Below are 20519 nucleotides of genomic sequence, written 5' to 3'. Positions count from 1 at the left end.
CGTAAACCCTGGACCATTACTCCTGATCTTCACAGCTAGCTAGCTGCCACCGAGTGACCCAGTACCGAAGCTAGCCCTGAGCCAGGCCAGGCCCACCTCCCGGCCTACTCAGTTGTTCACCCGGACTCCACCCAAACATGGCTAGAATCCACTACTCCACCGGATCCTTGCCGTAAGCTCTGGACCGTGGCACCGGATCACCGCTGCTATCGAGTGGCTATAGCGGCTAACGCCCCTGCCCCGAAGCTAGCACCAGTTAGCCGTGAGCCAGGCACATCTCCCGGCTAGCAAAGTAAATTACTACAACTACAATACCTCTTTCGCCATCTGGCTTGGATCGTTTGTCGACACGGCGCCCCGCCGCACCACCACGACTGGTCGGCCGACGAATACTCCATCCGCTGTGCCTTCAACCGGCCTCTGTCGGACGTCGGAGCAGACACTTCTACTAGCCCCGGCCTGCTAACTTTAAACGCTGTGTCGCCTGCGTGCTAGCGTAGTAGCGACTACTCCGCGGCTTTGCTGTCCCCTATGATCACTTGGCTACATAGCTGATGCCTGCTGGACTGTCCATTAATCACGGTACTCCATTCTGTTTATTTTTGTTTATCTGTCGGCCCCAACCGCGAACTCAGGCTCTGTGTGTAGTTAACCGACCCTCTCTGTCACGTTCCTGACCTGTTTTCTGTTAGTTTTGTATGTGTTAGTTGGTCAGGACGTGAGTTTGGGTGGGCAGTCTATGTTTTGTGTTTCTATGTTGGTTTAATGGGTACCTGATATGGTTCTCAATTAGAGGCAGGTGGTTTTCATCTCCTCTGATTGAGAATCATATTAAGGTAGGTGGTGTCACATTGTTTGTTTGTGGGTGGTTGTCTCCTGTGTCTGTGTTTGTCGCGCCACACGGGACTGTCTCGGTTTGTTTGTTCGTTCGGTTTTGTGTAGTCTGTTTTCCTGTTCGTGCGTTCTTCGTGTTACATGTAAGTTCTTACGTTCAGGTCAGTCTACGTCGTTTGTTGTTTTGTATCTTTTCAAGTGTTCTTTGTGTTTTCGGTTTATTTAATAAATATCATGTCAAATTGCAACGCTGCATTTTGGTTTAATCCCTGCTCCTCCTCTTCGAATGAAGAGGAGGAGGAACGCCGTTACACTCTCTGCCCATTCCTTGCCATTTTACCTGTTGTTGTTGTCTTAGCTGAGTAGCTGTTGTTGTCTTACCCATTGTTGTCTTAGCTAGCTCTCCCAATCAACACCTGTGATTGTTTTATGCCTTGCTTTATGTCTCTCTCTAATGTCAATATGTCTTGTATACTGTTGTTTAGGTTAGTTATCATTGTTTTAGTTTACAATGGAGCCCCTAGTTCCACTCATCATACCTCTTATACCTCCTTTGTCCCACCTCCCACACATGCGGTGACCTCACCCATTATAACCAGCATGTCCAGAGATGCAACCTCTCTTATCATCACTCAGTGCCTGGGCTTGTCTCCGCTGTACCCGCACCCCATCATACCCGTCTGCACATTATGCCCTGAATCTATTCTACCACGCCCAGAAATCTCCTCCTTTTATTCTTTGTCCCCAACGCTCTAGAAGACCAGTTTTGATAGCCTTTAGCCATACCCTCATCCTACTCCTCCTCTGTTCCTCGGGTGATGTGGAGGTAAACCCAGGCCCTGTGTGTCCCCAGGCACCCTCATTTGTTGACTTCTGTGATTGAAAAAGCCTTGGTTTCATGCATGTTATCAGAAGCCTCCTCCCTAAGTTTGTTTTACTCACTGCTTTAGCACACTCCGCCAACCCTGATGTCCTTGCCGTGTCTGAATCCTGGCTTAGGAAGGCCACCAAAAATTATGAGATTTCCATACCCAACTACAACATTTTCCGTCAAGATAGAACTGCCAAAGGGGGAGGAGTTGCAATCTACTGCAGAGATAGCCTGCAAAGTTCTATCATACTTTCCAGGTCTATGCCCAAACAGTTCGAACTTCTAATTTTAAAAATTAATCTCTCCAGAAATAAGTCTCTCACTGTTGCCGCCTGTTATCGACCCCCCCCCCCCCCCCCCCCCCCCGCTCCCAGCTGTGCCCTGGACACCATATGTGAATAGATCGCCCCCCATCTGGCTTCAGAGTTCATTCTGTTAGGTGACCTAAACTGGGATATGCTTAACACCCCGGCAGTCCTACAATCTAAGCTAGATGCCCTCAGTCTCACACAAATCATCAAGGAACCCACCAGGTACAACCCTAAATCTGTAAACATGGGCACCCTCATAGACATTATACTGACCAACTTACATTAGCCCTCCAAATACACCTCTGCTGTTTTCAATCAAGATCTCAGCGATCACTGCCTCACTGCCTGTATCCGCTATAGGTCCGCGGTCAGACGACCACCCCTCGTCACTGTCAAATGCTCCCTAAAACACTTCTGCGAGCAGGCCTTTCTAATCACCCTGGCCCGGGTATCCTGGAAGGATATTGACCTCATCCCGTCAGTCGAGGATGCCTGGTCGTTCTTTAAAAGTAATTTCCTCACCATCTTAGATAAGCATGCCCCTTTCAAAAAATGCAGAACTAAGAACAGATATAGCCCTTGGTTCACTCCAGACTTGACTGCCCTTGACCAGCACAAAAACATCCTGTGGCGGACTGCAATAGCATCGAATAGTCTCCGCGATATGCAACTGTTCAGGGAAGTCAGGAACCAATACACGCAGTCAGGAAAGCAAAGGCTAGTTTTTTCAAGCAGAAATTTGCATCCTGTAGCTCTAACTACAAAAAGTTTTGGGACACTGTAAAGTCCAAGAGCACCTCCTCCCAGCTGCCCACAGCACTGAGGCTAGGTAACATGGTCACCACAGACAAATCCATGATAATCGAAAATTTCAATAAGCATTTCTCTACGGCTGGCCATGCCTTCCTCCTGGCTACTCCAACCCCGGCCAACAGCTCCGCCCCACCTGCAGCTACTCGCCCGAGCCTCCCCAGCTTCTCCTTCACCCAAATCCAGATAGCAGATGTTCTGAAAGAGCTGCAAAATCTGGACCATACAAATCAGCTGGGCTAGACAATCTGGACCCTCTTTCTAAAACTATCTGCCGCCATTGTTGCAACCCCTATTACCAGCCTGTTCAACCTCTCTTTCGTATCGTCCGAGATCCCTAAAAATTGGAAAGCTGCTGTGGTCATCCCCCTCTTCAAAGGGGGTGATACTGTAGACCCAAACTGCTATAGACCTATATCTATCCTGCCCTGCCTCTCTAAAGTCTTCGAAAGCCAAGTTAACTTTTCACGCCTCTCAACCCCGGATCCGGGATCACCCCCCACCCCCCCCACACTGATTAGCATCGCTAGCATAGCGTCACAATTAAATAGTAGCATCTAAATATCATTAAATCACAAGTCCAAGACACCAAATGAAAGATACAGATCTTGTGAATAAAGCCACCATTTCAGATTTTTAAAATGTTTTACAGGGAAGACAAAATATGTAAATCTATTAGCTAACCACGTTAGCAAAAGACACCATTTTTCTTTGTCCACCATTTTTTCTCTCCACCAGTAGCTATCACCAATTCGGCCAAATAAAGATATTGATAGCCACTAACCAAGAAAAAACCTCATCAGATGACAGTCTGATAACATATTTATTGTATAGGATAGGTTTTGTTAGAAAAATGTGCATATTTCAGGTAGAAATCATAGTTTACAATTGCACCCACCATCACAACTCGACTAGAATAAATACAGAGAGCAACGTGTATTACCTAATTACTAATCATAAAACATTTCTTAAAAATACACAGCTCACAGCAATGGAAAGACACAGATCTTGTGAATTCAGACAATATTTCAGATTTTCTAAGTGTTTTACAGCGAAAACACAATAAATCGTTATATTAGCATACCACATATGCAAACGTTACCCGAGCATTGATTCAAGCCAAAGAGAGCGATATCGTTATCATCGCCAAAATATATTAATTTTTTCACTAACCTTCTCAGAATTCTTCCGATGACACTCCTGTAACATCATATTACAACATACATATAGAGTTTGTTCGAAAATGTGCATATTTAGCCACAAAAAAACGTGGTTATACAATGAGAATACTAGCAAAACTGGCCTGAAAATGTCGGGCGCCATCTTTGACAGTGATCTTGTCTAATGAATAACTATTCATAAACTTGACTAAAAAAATATAAGTTGGACAGCTATCGAAAGACAAATTAGTTCTTAATGCAATCGCTGAATTACATTTCTAAAATGATCCTTACTGTGCAATACAGGGTTCGCCAAGCGAAGCTATACCAAAAAAAATGGCGGAATATGCGTTTAACATTTTTCTACAGAACAACAACAATATTTCTTACTATGAGCTGATCTTCCATCAGAATCTTGGGCAATGTATCCTTTCTCCGGTCTAATCGTCTTTTGGTCGAAAGATGTCCTCTTGTCCGTCGAAATGGCCACTAACGTTCGACCGGTACTGGAAACGTGCCCGGCGCTTCAAAGTGCATCACAAAGAAATGCCTCAAAATCGCACTAAACGGATATAAATTGCTATAAAACGGTTTAAATTAACTACCTTATGATGTTTTTAACACCTATAACGAGTAAAAACATGACCGGCGATATATAAGTGGCTAAACCAAAGCTTGGAAAGAGAGCCAGTCCGACGTCCTTCGTGCGTCAGGCGCAGCAGGAAAAGAAAGCCACTTCCGCCTTGTGCTCTTTTATACAGGACCTGATTGCGCAATCGACTCCATTCAAATTGTCACCTCTTACTGACATCTAGAGGAAGGCGTGGGCAGTGTTTGTATCCTCATAGCATTTACAGGGACTTTAAAACTGACCTGGGACCAGAGGCCAAGATTTCTGAAATCTCACTCCCTGTCAGGAAAAGTGCTGTAGAATGAGTTCTGTTCCACTCAGAGACATAATTCAAACGGCTATAGAAACTAGAGAGTGTTTTCTATCCAATAATAACAATAATATGCATATTGTACGAGCAAGAATTGAGTACTAGGCAGTTTAATCTGTAGACCAAATTATGCTAATGCGAAACAGCACCCCCTATAGTGGCAAGATTAATAAACAGATCACTGACCATTTCGAATCCCACAGTACCTTCTCAGCTGTGCAATCCGGTTTCCGAGCTGGTCACGGGTACACTCAGCCATGCTCAAGGTACTAAACGATATCATAACCTTCATCGATAAAAGACAGTACTGTGCAACCGTCTTCATCAACCTGGCCAAGGCTTTCGACTCTGTCAATCACCATATTCTTATCAGACGACTCAATAGCCTTGGTTTCTCGAATGACTGCCTCGCCTGGTTCACCAACTACTTTGCAGACAGAGTTCAGTGTGTCAAATTGGAGGGCCTGTTGTCCGGACCTCTGGCAGTTTAACCCTGTGGGGGTACCACAGGGTTAAATTCTTGGGCCGACTCTTTTCTCTGTATATATATCAATGATGTTGCTCTTGCTGCGGGTGATTCCCTGATCCACCTCTACGCAGACGACACTATTCTGTATACTTCTGGCCCTTCCTTGGACACTGTGCTAACTAACCTCTAAACGCGCTTCAATGCCATACAACACTCCTTCCGTGGCCTCCAACTGCTCTTAAACGCTAGTAAAACCAAATGCATGCTTTTCAACCGTTCGCTGCCCGCACCCGCCCGCCCGACTAGCATCACCACCCTGGACGGTTCTGACCTAGAATATGTGGACAACTATAAATACCTAGGTGTCTGGCTAGACTGTAAACTCTCCTTCCAGACTCATATTAAGCATCTCCAATCCAAAATCAAATCTAGAATCGGCTTTCTATTTGGCAAAAAAAGCCTCCTTCACTCCGCCGCCAAACTTACCCTCGTAAAACTGACTATCCTACCGATCCTCGACTTCGGCGATGTCATCTACAAAATAGCTTCCAATACTCAGCAAACTGGATGCAGTCTATCACAGTGCCATCCGTGTTGTTACCAAATCACCTTATACCACCCACCACTGCGACCTGTATGCTCTAGTCGGCTGGCCCTCGCTACATATTCGTCGCCAGACCCACTGGTTTAATAAAGGTGAAATATATATATATTTAAAATGTCTATGTAATCCTGTTTAAGATGGCTTTTTAAAAATGAATGTGTATTAAAACTGCATAAGGGTTGCTCTCCACTTTCTGGAGGACTGAGTTTTGAAATCAGTGGAATTCGAGTATGATAGCTAAGTAGATGGAGAAAACACATGTCTCCGGATTACATCTTCAAACTAAGGGCAACCATGGCATCCGACAGGAGACTCGTCCAACCATGAATGATGTATATGTAACGGTGTAATTAAATTGTTAAATTCCTGCATAAAATGGGTATTATGCCACCTCCTGGTGGATTAGTGTGTTTACATTGTCTAATACACTCAGTAATAAAGGTATGGTATTCAAACTACTGAAGCACCTGAACAAGCTCACCATTCACGATGGTGTACTGTAAAAGGAGAAGAGAGACCATCACATGAATAAAAAGCTCTTCCAATATGTTGTATCTGATTCCCTGAAGCAGCAAGTTCTCCATGGCCTTCATGATACAGTGGGCCACCAAGGGCGCTCTCGAACACTATCTCTTGCAAGACAGCGATTCTTTTGGACTGGGATGGAGCATGACATTGAGAATCATGTGAAGAACTGCCATCAATGCATTGTTGGAAAGACTCCGGAGCCTCATGCTCAAGCTCCACTTGAGAACATTCGCACCTCAGAAGCAATGGAATTGGTTTGTATTGACTTTTGGACTGCAGAACAGAGTGACCATAGTCCATAGATGTTTTAGTTATAACCGACCACTTCACAAAAATGGCCCATGCATTCCCATGCAAGAAGCAGCCTGCAAAGCAAGTAGCTCGTCGCCTGAAGAATGACTTCTTCTGCATATATAGATTTCCGAGGCGTATTCACTCCGACCAAGGAGGCAATGTATATGAAATATATGACTCTTTTAAAGCCCCCATCCAGTCTTTGCAATTATAAAATGTTTAAATCATCACTGTATGTCTAATAAATCCCTGTGTATATTTATTAAATGAAAATAACTCCAAAATACATTTTATATAATTCATTTCCCTGAGCCTCCTGTTGCCCTTGAAATGCTGTCTGATTGTGTGAGCGTTAGGAAACAAATTTGAAGATAATTACATACACACCCCTAATTGGTTGATAGGATGGTCTAGAGCCCACCGCCTTACTCAGATGAACAGTCATTGGTCTTTTATAATCAGATCATATTGCGATGTCATGATATGGACCAAAAGTACCACCTGAACAGGCTGAAATTCCAGCATTTTCTTTTCAAAAAGGGCATTATCATAATTTTCACAATTTAGAATGATATTTCTACCTCATAGTTTGGAAATATGATTTTAAAAACTGGATAAGCATGTTTTTAACTGCACTGCCCCTTGAATAGATCTGCCTGTACATGAGTATTGTCAGTGTCAGGAAGCACCGACAGGTATGACGATGTTCCTGTGGAGGTCATTTACTCAGTAAACCTTGTTTTCTTGTAACTGGGAGCTGTGATCTGCTATGTACACAGAGTCTTTTGTTGTGGACATATATCTTGGTTTTATATACGTGGGTGATATTAATGGCAGCAGAGAGGCTGCCATGACTGGAGAGCATCTTTGCGTGTTTCAGTAAAAGATTGATGGGTGCTTGCCTGTGGCTTATCAGCTCCTATTGTTTTCCTCAGGTTGTTTTTCTCCTTTTGATTTAACATATGATAGATTGTGTTTGGTAAGTCTCAGTGTCTAGGAGGCACAGACTGATGTTTGCAGGTATACAAATTACATGACCAAGCACAATACCGTTCAATTAGACTGTCTTCTCTGTGATGTTAGGGATTGTGTATGATTATGACATCAGCTGTCTTCACATAATAATACATTTAAATGTTGTATTATGGGTTAAGCTCTTACATCTGTGATTATTATCTTATTCATACATTCATAATGATGTGGCTATGTCACATTTATGAAATCAAAAACATATTTAACCTTTATTTAACTAGGCAAGTCAGTTAAGAACAAATTCTTATTTACAATGACAGCCTACTGGGGAACAGTTGGTTAACTGCCTTGTTCAGGAGCAGAACAACAGATTTTTACCTTTACCAGGATTTGATCCAGCAACCTTCCAGTTACTGGCCCAATTCAACATACTGTGGGGTCTAACCACTAGGCTACCTGCCGCCCCAAATGTTTTTAGAGGAGTAATGTATGCTTTATGAACATACTGTGGGGTCTTCAGCTAATATAAATTTGTACCCAGTATATGCTACCATTCCACATAAATAAACAAAAGCCACAAAAAGTTGCCTGGGAAAATTGGCACTGTGTAGGAGTGGGGGCTGGATTGATCTACACTGGGCTGAAACTATGGGTTCTGTGAGGCGTAGGTGTGTGCCGTCTTGGTTGGATTTTTTGGAAGTGACGCAGTGTCCTTCCTGCTCACATTGTCAAACTGAATTTAGACAAAAATGGATGAAAGCAGAGACATGTCAGGTTCAATATTAAGCAACAGTAAAGCATAGACATTAGGCCTCTGTGAGAGGACAGGATCAAACAGAATAAGCTCTAGAGAGCCTACTTTTGTGAGAACATAAATATATAATATCAGGAAAAGCCTTCAACACTCTTTCACAAAAAGGATAGTTTACTGTTAATTTAATAGAATACATAATAAAATACACTGAGTATACAAAAAAAATTTAAACACTTGCTCTTTCCATGACATAGACTGAATCCAGGTGAAAGCTATGATCCCTTATTGATATCACTTGTTAAATTAATTTCAATCAGTGTAGATGTATGGGAGGAGACAGGTTAATAAAGAAGTATTTTTAAGCATTGAGACAATTGAGACATGGATTGTGTATTTGTGCAATTCAGAGGGTGAATGGGCAAGACAAAATATTTAAAACCTCTACAGGATAGGTGGGTGCCCCACGGGACGGTTGAGCTAACGTAGACTAATGTGATTAGCATGAGGTTGTAAGTAACAAGAACATTTCCCAGGACATAGACATATCTGATATTGGCTGAAAGCTTAAATTCTTGTTAATCTGATTGCACTGTCCAATTTACAGTAGCAATTGCAGTGAAAGAATACCATGCTATTGTTTGAGGAGAGCGCACAGTTATGAACTTGAAAATGTATTAATAAACCAATTAGGCACATTTGGGCAGTCTTGATACAAAATTGTGAACAGAAATGCAATGGTTCATTGGATCAGTCTAAAACGTTGCACATACACTGCTGCCATCTAGTAGCCAAAATCTAAATTGCGCCTGGGCTGGCTAATACATTATGGCCTTTCTCTTGCATTTCAAAGATGATGGCACAAAACAATAAAAAAAATTAAAAAATGTATTTTTCTTTGCATTATCTTTTACCAGATCTAATGTGTTATATTCTCCTACATTAATTTAACATTTCCACAAACTTCAAAGTGTTTCCTTTAAATGGTATCAAGAATATGCATATCCTTGCTTCAGGTCCTGAGCTACAGGCAATTAGATTTGGGTATGTCATTTTAGGCGAAAATAGAAAAAAGGGGTGGATCCTTAGCCTTTGGACAGGGTATGGTAGTAGGTGCCAGGCTCACCGGTTTAAGTGGGTCAAGAACTGCAACACTGCTGTGTCTTTCATGCTCAACAGCTTCGCGTGTATATCAAGAATGGTCCACCACCCAAAGAACTGAATAGCCAAATGTGTTGTTTTGTACTAATCAATTGTGTCTTGAGATTCCCCTGAAAGCACAAGGTGCACAATTTAGACTTAGGAAATCTATGAGCCGTTCTTGCGCCTCTCCCAGCTTGGATAGAAAGCTGTTGTGCATAGAACCAGTCTAATGCCAGTCCACCCTCAACACACTAGCTTTCATTCTGCAGGTTACTATCAATAGCTATATACCGTATTTATCTGCTATTTAGAAACTTTTTTATAAAAATGACAAATCAAATAGCCTAACAATGAGGAAAAAAGTAGTCGGCTTGAGGATAAATTCAGCCACTATTTTTTGTTGAACTTGGGATTTGTCTGTTTAATAGTCTACACAAATGGGCTGCAATACTCAAGGCTAAATTTAAATTAAATTAAATCCAACTTGAGAGACTCGTCTCCTGAAGTCCTCCTTTCTTGTGTGCAAATGTTTTCATCAAGGCCTTTAGGCCCAGGTTGCAGGCCCGGCTGTTTTCTACACTGAGTATTTCACCCAGACAGTCGTTCCTGAGACATTGTGCATTATATGTCAATAGCACTGCACACAATTTAAACTTAGTTTTGAATGACATCTTTCAGGATATACTGTACCAGAGATAAGGGTCTGTTGATATTGCAGTATTAACGAAATCGCAAACCACTTTTTTTGTTCAAGCCCTCAAGAATTATTGTCCGCTAAAGATGACCAGAATCCAGACGACATGTCCCTAGAGTTTCCTATAAAGTTATTCTCTTTCCGTAACGTGTTGAGGCTGGCAATTAAGGAGAATGAGAGGCTCAATTAAAGGTGTTGTAGAACTAGCATATTTGAAGCACCACTCCAGTCTGCCAAAGTTTCCCTGATGTTGCTATGGCAATTAAGCTGTTTTTTCCATCCCTGTATCTGTCGCTTCTGCAGAGAGATCGTTTTCTAACTACCTAAGAAGCATTAGGCTCTCAGTCTGATATACAGTTGAAGTTGGAAGTTTACACCTTAGCCAAATACATTTAAACTCAGTTTTCACAATTCCTGACATTTAATCAAAGTAAAAAATTCCCTGTCTTAGGTCAGTTAGGATCACCACTTTATTTTAAGAATGTGAAATGTCAGAATAATAGTAGAGAGAATGATTTATTTCAGCTTTTATTTCTTTCATCACATTCCCAGTGGGTCAGAAGTTTACATACACTCAATTAGTATTTGGTAGCATTGCCTTTAAATTGTTTAACTTAGGTCAGACGTTTTGGGTAGCCTTCCACAAGCTTCACACAATAAGTTGGGTGAATTTTGGCCCATTCCTCCTGACAAAGATGGTCTAACTCAGCCAGGTTTGTAGGCCTCCTTGCTCGCACACGCTTTTTCAGTTCTGCCCACACATTTTTTATAGGATTGAGGTCAGGGCTTTATGATGGCCACTCCAATACCTTGACTTTGTTGTCCTTAAGCCATTTTGCCACAACTTTGGAAGTATGCTTGGGGTCATTGTCCATTTGGAAGACCCATTTGCGACCAAGCTTTAACTTCCTGACTGATGTCTTGAGATGTTGCTTCAATATATCCACATCATTTTCCTTGCTATTGATGCCATTTATTTTGTGAAGCGCACCAGTCCCTCCTGCAGCAAAGCACCCCGACAACGTGATGCTGCCACCCCCGTGCTTCACGGTTGGGATGGTGTTCTTCGGCTTGCAAGCATCCCCCTTTTTCCTCCAAACATAACGATGGTCATTATGCCCAAACAGTTCTATTTTTGTTTCATCAAACCAGAGGACATTTCTCCAAAAAGTACGATCTTTGTCCCCATGTGCAGTTGCAAACCGTAGTCTGGGTTTTTTATGGCTGTTTTGGAGCAGTGGCTTCTTCCTTGCTGAGCGGCCTTTCAGGTTATGTCGATATAGGACTCGTTTTACTGTGGATATAGATAGCTTCGTACCTGTTTCCTCCAGCATCTTCACAAGGTCTTTTGCTGTTGTTCTGGGATTGATTTGCACTTTTCACACCAAAGTACGTTCATCTCTAGGAGACAGAACGCGTCTCCTTCCTGAGCGGTATGACGGCTGCGTGGTCCCATGGTATATACTTGCGTACTATTGTTTATACAGATGAACGTGGTACCTTCAGGCGTTTGGAAATTGCTCCCAAGGATGACCAGACTTGTGGAGGTCTACAATCTTGGCTGATTTCTTTTGATTTTCCCATGATATCAAGCCAAGAGGCACTGAGTTTGAAGGTAGGCCTTGAAATACATCCACAGGCACCTCCAATTGACTCAAATGATGTCAATTAGCCTATCAGAAGCTTCTAAAGCCATGACATAATTTTCTGGAATTTTCCAAGATGTTTAAAGGCACTGTCAACTTTGTGTATGTCAACTTCTGACCTACTGGAATTGTGATACAGTGAATTGTAAGTGAAATAATCTGTCTATAAACAATTGTTGGAAACATTACTTGTGTCATGCACAAAGTAGATGTCCTAACTGACTTGCCAAAACTATAGTTTGTTAACAAGAAATTTGTGGAGTGGTTGAAAAACGAGTTTTAATGACTCCAACCTAAGTGTATGTAAACTTCCGACTTCAACTGTATGCGCTTTTGAACACCTGAGTAAGCTCCACTCATTGCACTTTCGCCTTCATAGCCTTGACCACGGCATTTGTTCACCGATATCCCTTTATACTGTCAATCAGTTGAATTTGTTATTTTTCAAGGCATGAGGCCCTTTTTTCAGTCACATTCCCTAAGCCCAAGAAACAATTAACTTAGTACATTTCGAAATTAAAAAAGGTTAATTAATTAATTTTTAGAGGGTTATTGTCAAAATGATTTATATATATATAAAAAAAATATATAGACATCGTGACAGACGCATGGGACCCCAGAGCTTGTGAATCCCCCCTCCTTGCGCCCGGTATGCTAGTGGCCTAAAGCTTCGATCACACCAATCGAAAAACGCTTGGAACACACCGCTTCGAACACACCGACAGAGTTTCAGCGCAAAATAGTATGCAGCATCATCTGGATATGTATGCAACAAAAGTTCAACTTTCACCTTCTGCTACCATTTCTGTCAAGCCGTCTACGCATACAGTTTGACACATACATTCGATAAATCCACACCCAACGCATTGCAACTGCCTCTGCAAAGCAACGCAATGCTGCAAAGCAAACGCAGCGTTTCATTGGAAATGAATGTAAATGTGGTGTACCAAAATGCATGAGCTGTCGGTGTGTTCGAAGTGTTACCTTATGCAGGTGCGTAGCAAGATATGTGGGTCTGGCTCCTTTGCGCGCACTGAATACATTTAATTCATCCCCAAAACACACCCATTGGGTCGCCGACAGAATTGATCAAGGAGTTTTCATTCAATTAATTTTTCTGTTAATTTATCTATTTAAATACTGAGTATTTGAATTTGATCGGCACAATTCTAGAATGTTGGCTATGGAGAATGCGTTCAGAATACGGATATCAATGAATGATAGCCATCAAAACATTTGAATATTTGTCTCCATTTCAGAACCCATGGGTAGATTTAAAACACTCTGATATTACACATGATTTATGTTTAGGGAAGTATTCATAAATCTTACCTATATGGAAACATAGGGTTGGGACCCATGAAAGAACAAATCAGTGGTTTGATTCATTCTGAAAATTGCCCCTTTCAGTTCTTCAACCCATGGTAAACTTGGAAGATAAGTGTACAATTAGAATCAAGTATTTCACCATCCATGTTCAAACTGTAGGCTAATAACGGTTTGATCTGCAATCTTTAATTAATTAATTAGCCTTCATATCCAATTTTTTAAACATGAAATATTATCCATTATTACTAGTGAGAGCAACAACCACACGGACGTGACATAATTTACAGAAGAAGCAAAAGACGGTAGACAAAATATTGTAATGGAATATAATTATACACAATGTAGGGTGAAGGGACTGAAGGGAATTAACACTAAATTGGCGGTTAAATATGTGTGGTTATTTCTTATGTTCACTACTGATAGTGGCTAATATTTAACACAATAGGCTACAAATAGGATACAGAGAAAGTCTGGTCATATCCAGTGGCAAGAAAAAGTATTTGAACCCTTTGTAAATGCCTTGATTTCTGCATAAATTGGTCATAAAATTTGATCTGATCTTCATCTAGGTCACAACAATAGACAAATACAGTCTGCTTAAACTAATAACACACAAACAATTATACGTTTTCATGTCTTTATTGAACACCCCGTGTAAACATTCACAGGGCAGGGTGGAAAAAGCATGTTAACCCTTGGATTTAATTATTTATTTATTTATTTTCTGTAGTTGCGGATCAGACCTGCACAACGGTCAGGAGGAATTTTGGACCCTTCCTCTTTACAAAACTGTTTCAATTCAGCAATATTCTTGGGATGTCTGGTGTGAACTGCTCTCTTGAGGTCATACCACAGCATCTCAATCGGGTTGAGGTCAGGATTCTGACTGGGCCACTCCAGAAGGTGTATTTTCTTCTGTTGAAGCCATTCTGTGGTTGATTTACTTCTGTGTTTTGGGTCGTTGTCCTGTTGCATCACCTAACTTCTCTTGAGCTTCAATTGGCGGGCAGATAGCCTAACATTCTCCTGCAAAATGTATTGATAAACTTGGGAATTCATTTTTCCGTTGATGATTGCAAGCTGTCCAGGCCCTGAGGCAGCAAAGCAGCCCAAACCATAATGCTCCCTTCACCATACTTTACAGTTGGGATGAGGTTTTGATGTTGGTGTGCTGTGCCTCTTTTCTCCACACATAGTGGTGTGTGTTCCTTCCAAACAATTCAACTGTAGTTTCATCTGTCCACAGAATATTTTGCTAGAAGCGCTGTGGACCATCCAGGTGCACTTCTGCAAACTTCGAACGTGCAGCAATGTTTTTTATGGACAGCAGTGGCTTCTTCCGTAGTGTCCTCCCATGAACACCATTCTTGTTTAGTGTTTTTTACGTATCGTAGTCTCGTCAACAGAGATGTTAGCATGTTCCAGAGATTTCTGTAAGTCTTTAGCTGACACTCTAGGATTCTTCTTAACCTCATTGAGCATTCTGCGCTGTGCTCTTGTAGTCATCTTTGCAGGACGGCCACTCCTAGGGAGAGTTGCAACAGTGCTGAACTTTCTCCATTTATAGACAATTTGTCTTACCGTGGACTGATGAACATCAAGGCTTTTAGAGATACTTTTGTAACCCTTTCCAGCTTTATACAAGTCAACAATTCTTAATCTTAAGTCTTCTGAGATCTCTTTTATTTGAGGTATGGTTCACACCAGGCAATGCTTCTTGTGAATAGCAACTCACATTTTGTGAGTGTTTTTTATAGGGCAAGGCAGCTCTAACCAGCTCTAACATCTCCAATCTCGTCTCATTGATTGGACTCCAGGTTAGCGGACTCCTGACTCCAATTAGCTTTTGGAGAAGTCATTATCCTAGGGGTTCACATACTTTTCCCAACCTACACTGTGAATGTTTAAATTGTGTATTCAATATAGACAAGAAAAACACGTCGTTGCCCTGTGATCACATGAACTAAACTGCAGTGTTTGGGTTGTGTCTCCAAGTTTCATCCCTGCAAGCTAAAAGCCCATACAATTAAAATATGGCATTACGTCACAGCATTTATACTTCACTGTGGCAAAGGGGCAAAACATATATTGTGTTATTTCTATCAAAAAAATATAATAATTCCACTTGGAAGGGATTCTGGTAAGATGTCAGCAAAGTGGGCTGAATTACGGTAGGCGGAAAGGGCCCAATGTTCTTGGGCCAATTCTGGGCAGTCAATCATTTTGATTCCGGGTTGAGTCCGACACCCGATTCCGGGACGATTCAATCAGTTCCCGGCCCCCCGGAAGTGGGCCGCTTCTGGGCCGATTCCTCATTGCTAGCTGGGTAGTTGGTTTAGCCGTGATTGGCTGAGATAATGAGTGGGCTGGACATGCCGAGAAATGAGTTCTGATTGGTCTGCCATGTAGCAAGGTTTTGTCTATAACATGAGCTGGTCAGTATGTGAAAGTAATCCTTTCTAACACAGCTTTTTTGAAAGATATCACGTAGTGGAACTGCATAAGTGTTGCTCTCCACTTCTGGAGGACTGAGTTTTGAAATCTTTGGAATGCACCATGGAATTAGACTACGATAGCTAAGGAGATGGAGAAAATTATTGCGTTTGATTGCAAATTATGCAGTTGGAGTCAAAAAGAGAACACACTGAAGTCTGTTGTATAAAACACCTGTCTCCGGATTACATCTTCAAACTAAGGGCAACCATGGCATCCGTGACAGAGAGGGCGAAGTGTCCATCCATGTATATGGGTAAGATAGCCTAACTAGCTACATTTTTCATATTAGACATTTCTAATTTTGTCAGAAAGTTGTTTTCATTTCAAGTTAAAGTGTACTGTTAGCTAGCTAGCTAATGTTAGCCGGCTGGTTCGCTAGCTAACATTACATGTATAATCTATGTAGTTATATTATTTGTATGTCAGAGCCATTTGCATTGCTAGTTATAGCCTAATGTTAGCTAGCTAACATTAAACCTGGTTGGTTAGCTACCTGCAGATTCATGCAGGGTAGTAACATTATGAGTTGGGATTATGGTTCATTATTTAGCTAGCTAGCTACATGTCTAAACAAAAGACTCCACTATGCAAGTAACCATTTCAATAGAATGTTCATGATGTCACTGCGACAACTGTCGATAGACGTAGCTAGTAAATACTCAGATTTCAGAGCACTCTAGTCTGAGTGTGCCAGAGCACAGAATAACTGACGAATTTACGAACACTCAACACCCGGTGAATATGCACGGTGTCTGAAAACGTTGGCAAAAAAGTGTAACTAAATTGTTGCCAGAAACACGGTAGCAGTCACCAACGCTCTGGATAATGTAAAAACAGCCTAACCAGCTCTGCTAGGGCGAGTAAAATGGTCAGAGTGATGTGTCTCTCATTTCTGTCTGGAAGTAGCTAGCAAGCTAGCCAACATTAGCTAGTTAGCTTGGATGCTTGACTGCTGTTGTTAGGTCAGAACGCTCGGATCAACCCTACTCCGCGTCCAGCGAACGCTCCGAGAGCGAAATGCTCTGAAATTACCAACGGACAATCTGACAATGCTCTGAGTTTACTAATACTCTGAGCACACTCTGGCACTCCAGATTAAATTTATGAATACACCCGTTGTATAAACCAGCCTTTAGTCTTTAAATCTTTGGTTGTTTAGTACATGGCCTCACATGTGAATCCTTAAAGAGATGGGTGGGGATAAGGCTTTAGAGGGTGTGAATGATGCTGAATGGTTGTTGACAAAGAAGAGCTCTCCAGTAGGTGTACCAAAACATTCCCAGGGCCATTTTCTCAAAAGTGAGGTAATAAGTTTATCAACTTTCAAAGGATAATTACTTTTCCATTGTTCCTCAACAGTCATGTATGATATACTGTTTTCTAGCTCTGAGTCTCTACTTTTATCTAATGTAAAAAACTCAATTTCAAATTTTGCTATAAAAGACCGAATATAGCCGGTCGGTCACATACAGTATCATACGTTTTACAAATTCGTAAGATATAATAAGAACTGTCATATGATATGTTATGAATTAAATGGGTGATGGACATCTACAAATTAATACATTTCATACGAAATGTAACATATTACCATTACTAAATGGGATGTCTCGGATTTACATACAGAATAATACAAAATACTCTGAGACCAGGTTGAGACCAGAGGAAAGAGTGCTCCTTACTGGACCATCACACCACAACTACATGCCCACCGTATTTCTCCAGCTATGCAGATAATAATTCATATTCCCTATCTCTATTTGAAAGCTTGACATTACACTTTGTTTCAAATGATAACTAAACGCCATTTTCCTTATGCGTCCAGCACTCATTCGTTTGGTACTCTATGTGACATAAAGATGCTTCTTTCACAGGATTTAGTCAAGCTGAATAAGAGTTTTATAGAGGCTGTCACTATAATGTAATGAGGGCCCGGACTTCAGAAGACAGAGGTCAATGCAAGGTGGATGGACTCAGCTACGTAGTCTAGGTTACGGCTGTTGATAGCACTCACATTCAGACAGCCATTGGGAAGCAGGTAGATATGTCTACTATTTTCCATTAATTCCACTTGTTGGACTAAAGGAGACAGGGGAAGAGGTCATAATCGAAGATCAAAGAAAATACATTTTCAACATGGAACATAGCACTTATTTTATTTTACATCATTTACTGGTACCAGGTAGTGTATTAGTACAAAAGAACTGGCAATTATTATATTGAGCATTGTGGACATGGACATAATACTGTATATTATGTCATTTATCAGACGCTTTTACAAAGCATGACTGCTCCAACTCAGCTCGGCTAAAAGGGGTTCAATTCAGTTCAGGAAAACTGTACAGCATCATTGATAATGGTATAATGAATATATTTGAGAATAAAGTGGATGAAAGCAAACTAGACATGGAAATTGTGTGAGAAAAGTGCTGACAGCAAAGTCTAGGTAGAGAATGCTGGTTCTTTAAAAGCAAAGAAACAAAAGCAACCTGTCTTGATGTTTTCAAATGCTCTTAGACTTTCGACCAATTCCACGATCAATGTAGACCGGAAGTTGCAATGCCTAAATGGAGTAGCTACATTGTTCTGTTTGAATTGGTCAAAAGATGACAAATTCTGAGCTTGACTAAGATGGTTTGCTCACCATTCAGCCAAGTGCAGCAGTACAGTCCACCATGCTGGATCAGGTGATCCCAGCTGCCAGGACATCCCAGAAGCCTGAGCTTCTCTCTCTGACCAGCATGCCTCTCTCCACCATGCTGTTCACTCCCTACTGCCTAGGACAGGGATTTACACAGAGGTCTATTTAGCTTATGATGAATGATTAGGCCTGGGACTGAACGGCTAGCAGTTTGGAGCTCTGCTTTAGGGCACAAAAGAGGTTCCCAACCCGCTCGCTTGCAGTAAGTACAAATTGAGGATGCCTACTATATAAGACAATGCATTTCCCTACAGAGATTAACTGTCAGTCTACTGTATGTCCTGTGATCTTGCAATCATCACATTCGATGAAAGATACACTGAGAGGCAAGTGAACCATTGAAGTGACTCACCATTAAAGTGACCGTAAAGCCCAAAGCTGTAGGAGAAGGACAGAAGCTCCATCCCCAGAGAGGCACACTGATGCACTGGCCAGGAGTCTTATTCAAAGACCCCGTGGCATGGGCCCTGTGCAGGCAGAAGGAAGACAGCAAAAAACCTACTCCTCTGGGAGTGTAGAAGAGAGAAAGATTCAGAGAGAAGAAGAGAGAGAGAGCATGAGGAGACTGAACAGGACTACTAGAACAACAACCTCAAAAGAATATAAAAAAAACATTGATAACAGCCATCATTACTAAAGACTGTAAAAACATTTGGATTATGGAGCAGTACTCACCATAAGCTCTGTGAGGACTAAGTCTCCAGTGCTTCTGGGAGGTCTGAACCAGTAGGGCAGTGAGAAGAAGCAGACAGAACAATGACACTCTGCTCTGGAGCCATCTCCAGATCTGCCATCATTTTCTGCACACCCACACCCCTCTGCTCCATATCCCAATACCGGTACCAACGGACATCCTGGATGCCTGCTGCCTTAGCGATACCAGTCAAGGAGTCTGCAAAAAGGAACAGGATCACTTTACAGTTTCAGCACCAACACTGTCAGTAATACCAATACTATTCCTCTACCCTTTTGATTGTGCTTTTTTACTATGCACATGTTTCTTTTGTGATAATAGTTTGCTAAGCCCCTACTTACCATCACAGGGGGAGGAAAGATAGACTGGCACACACCAAACACCGCTCACATTGTACCAGTGCTTCAAGAGCTCAGCCCCCAGATGAACAGCCCCCAGTACAGCCCAGTCTGCACACACAACACCTACAGTATTATGAGCACAAGGGAGGTCGGTACAATCAATTCAGTCGCAGTCATTATTCATTATCCGATGCCACTTACAAGCTCATGTTGATTGGTTATATAAAAAGTAGTGTGTGGCTAGGGAAGGGGTGGCCAAATTGCAGAGGCTACTGTATGCTGCCGTTGAGCTTGTGATAGGCCTATCTGTGTGTCCAGGTGGCTGTTTGTGACTGATGGCTGGGTGCAGTGCTTGTTTAATTTGTTTTTCGGCTATAAATCAGCAAGCCATCTACAGTATGAGCAAACTGTGAGGATCACATGTGAGGTAAAGTTGATCCATGGAAGATATACAGTAGGCAGTCAACATTACCCAGTTCTCCACAATGGCATGGCAGTCCCTGCCCGAAGCCAATTCTGTTGCTCTCCTGGTGAATTCTGGAAGGCCAAAGGATGATGGATATTCTGGACAGAGAGAGGAGTCTGTACTGATCTGTTGCATAATTTTCCCAATGAGCGGGAGCACTGACTGAGGTCTGACCTTCCTCAACCTCACTGAGATTAAGCTGTAAAATAGTAATTTCACATGGAAATTAAATAATAAAACAAATATTATTTCATCAATACTAGTAATATTCTGGCATTTAGTATATTTGAAAACGAATCATTGGCAAACTCAGTCCGTGGTTCTTACTCAAAGCAACAACTTTCTAAGGGGGCTACTGTGCTGGCTGGCCCAGACAGTGACAACAAACGCTCATGTCTGAGATGCATTGAAGTCGGCCACCTGTTCACACGCAGCTCAACCTGACTCATCGCTTCCCACTAAAT

General features: G+C 41.8%; 1 pseudogene; it reads right to left on the bottom strand.

Annotated features, from left to right (window-relative positions):
• Positions 1-17792: 17792 nt before the first annotated feature.
• Positions 17793-19381, bottom strand: LOC120051187 (annotated as a pseudogene).
• Between the last annotated feature and the right edge of the window lie 1138 nt (positions 19382-20519).

Source organism: Salvelinus namaycush, chromosome 1 (genome assembly GCF_016432855.1).
Source record: "Salvelinus namaycush isolate Seneca chromosome 1, SaNama_1.0, whole genome shotgun sequence".
In the NCBI taxonomy this organism is placed as follows: domain Eukaryota; kingdom Metazoa; phylum Chordata; class Actinopteri; order Salmoniformes; family Salmonidae; genus Salvelinus; species Salvelinus namaycush.
The sequence above is the reverse complement of the archived record's forward strand: the minus strand, read 5'-3'. Positions and strand labels throughout refer to the sequence as shown.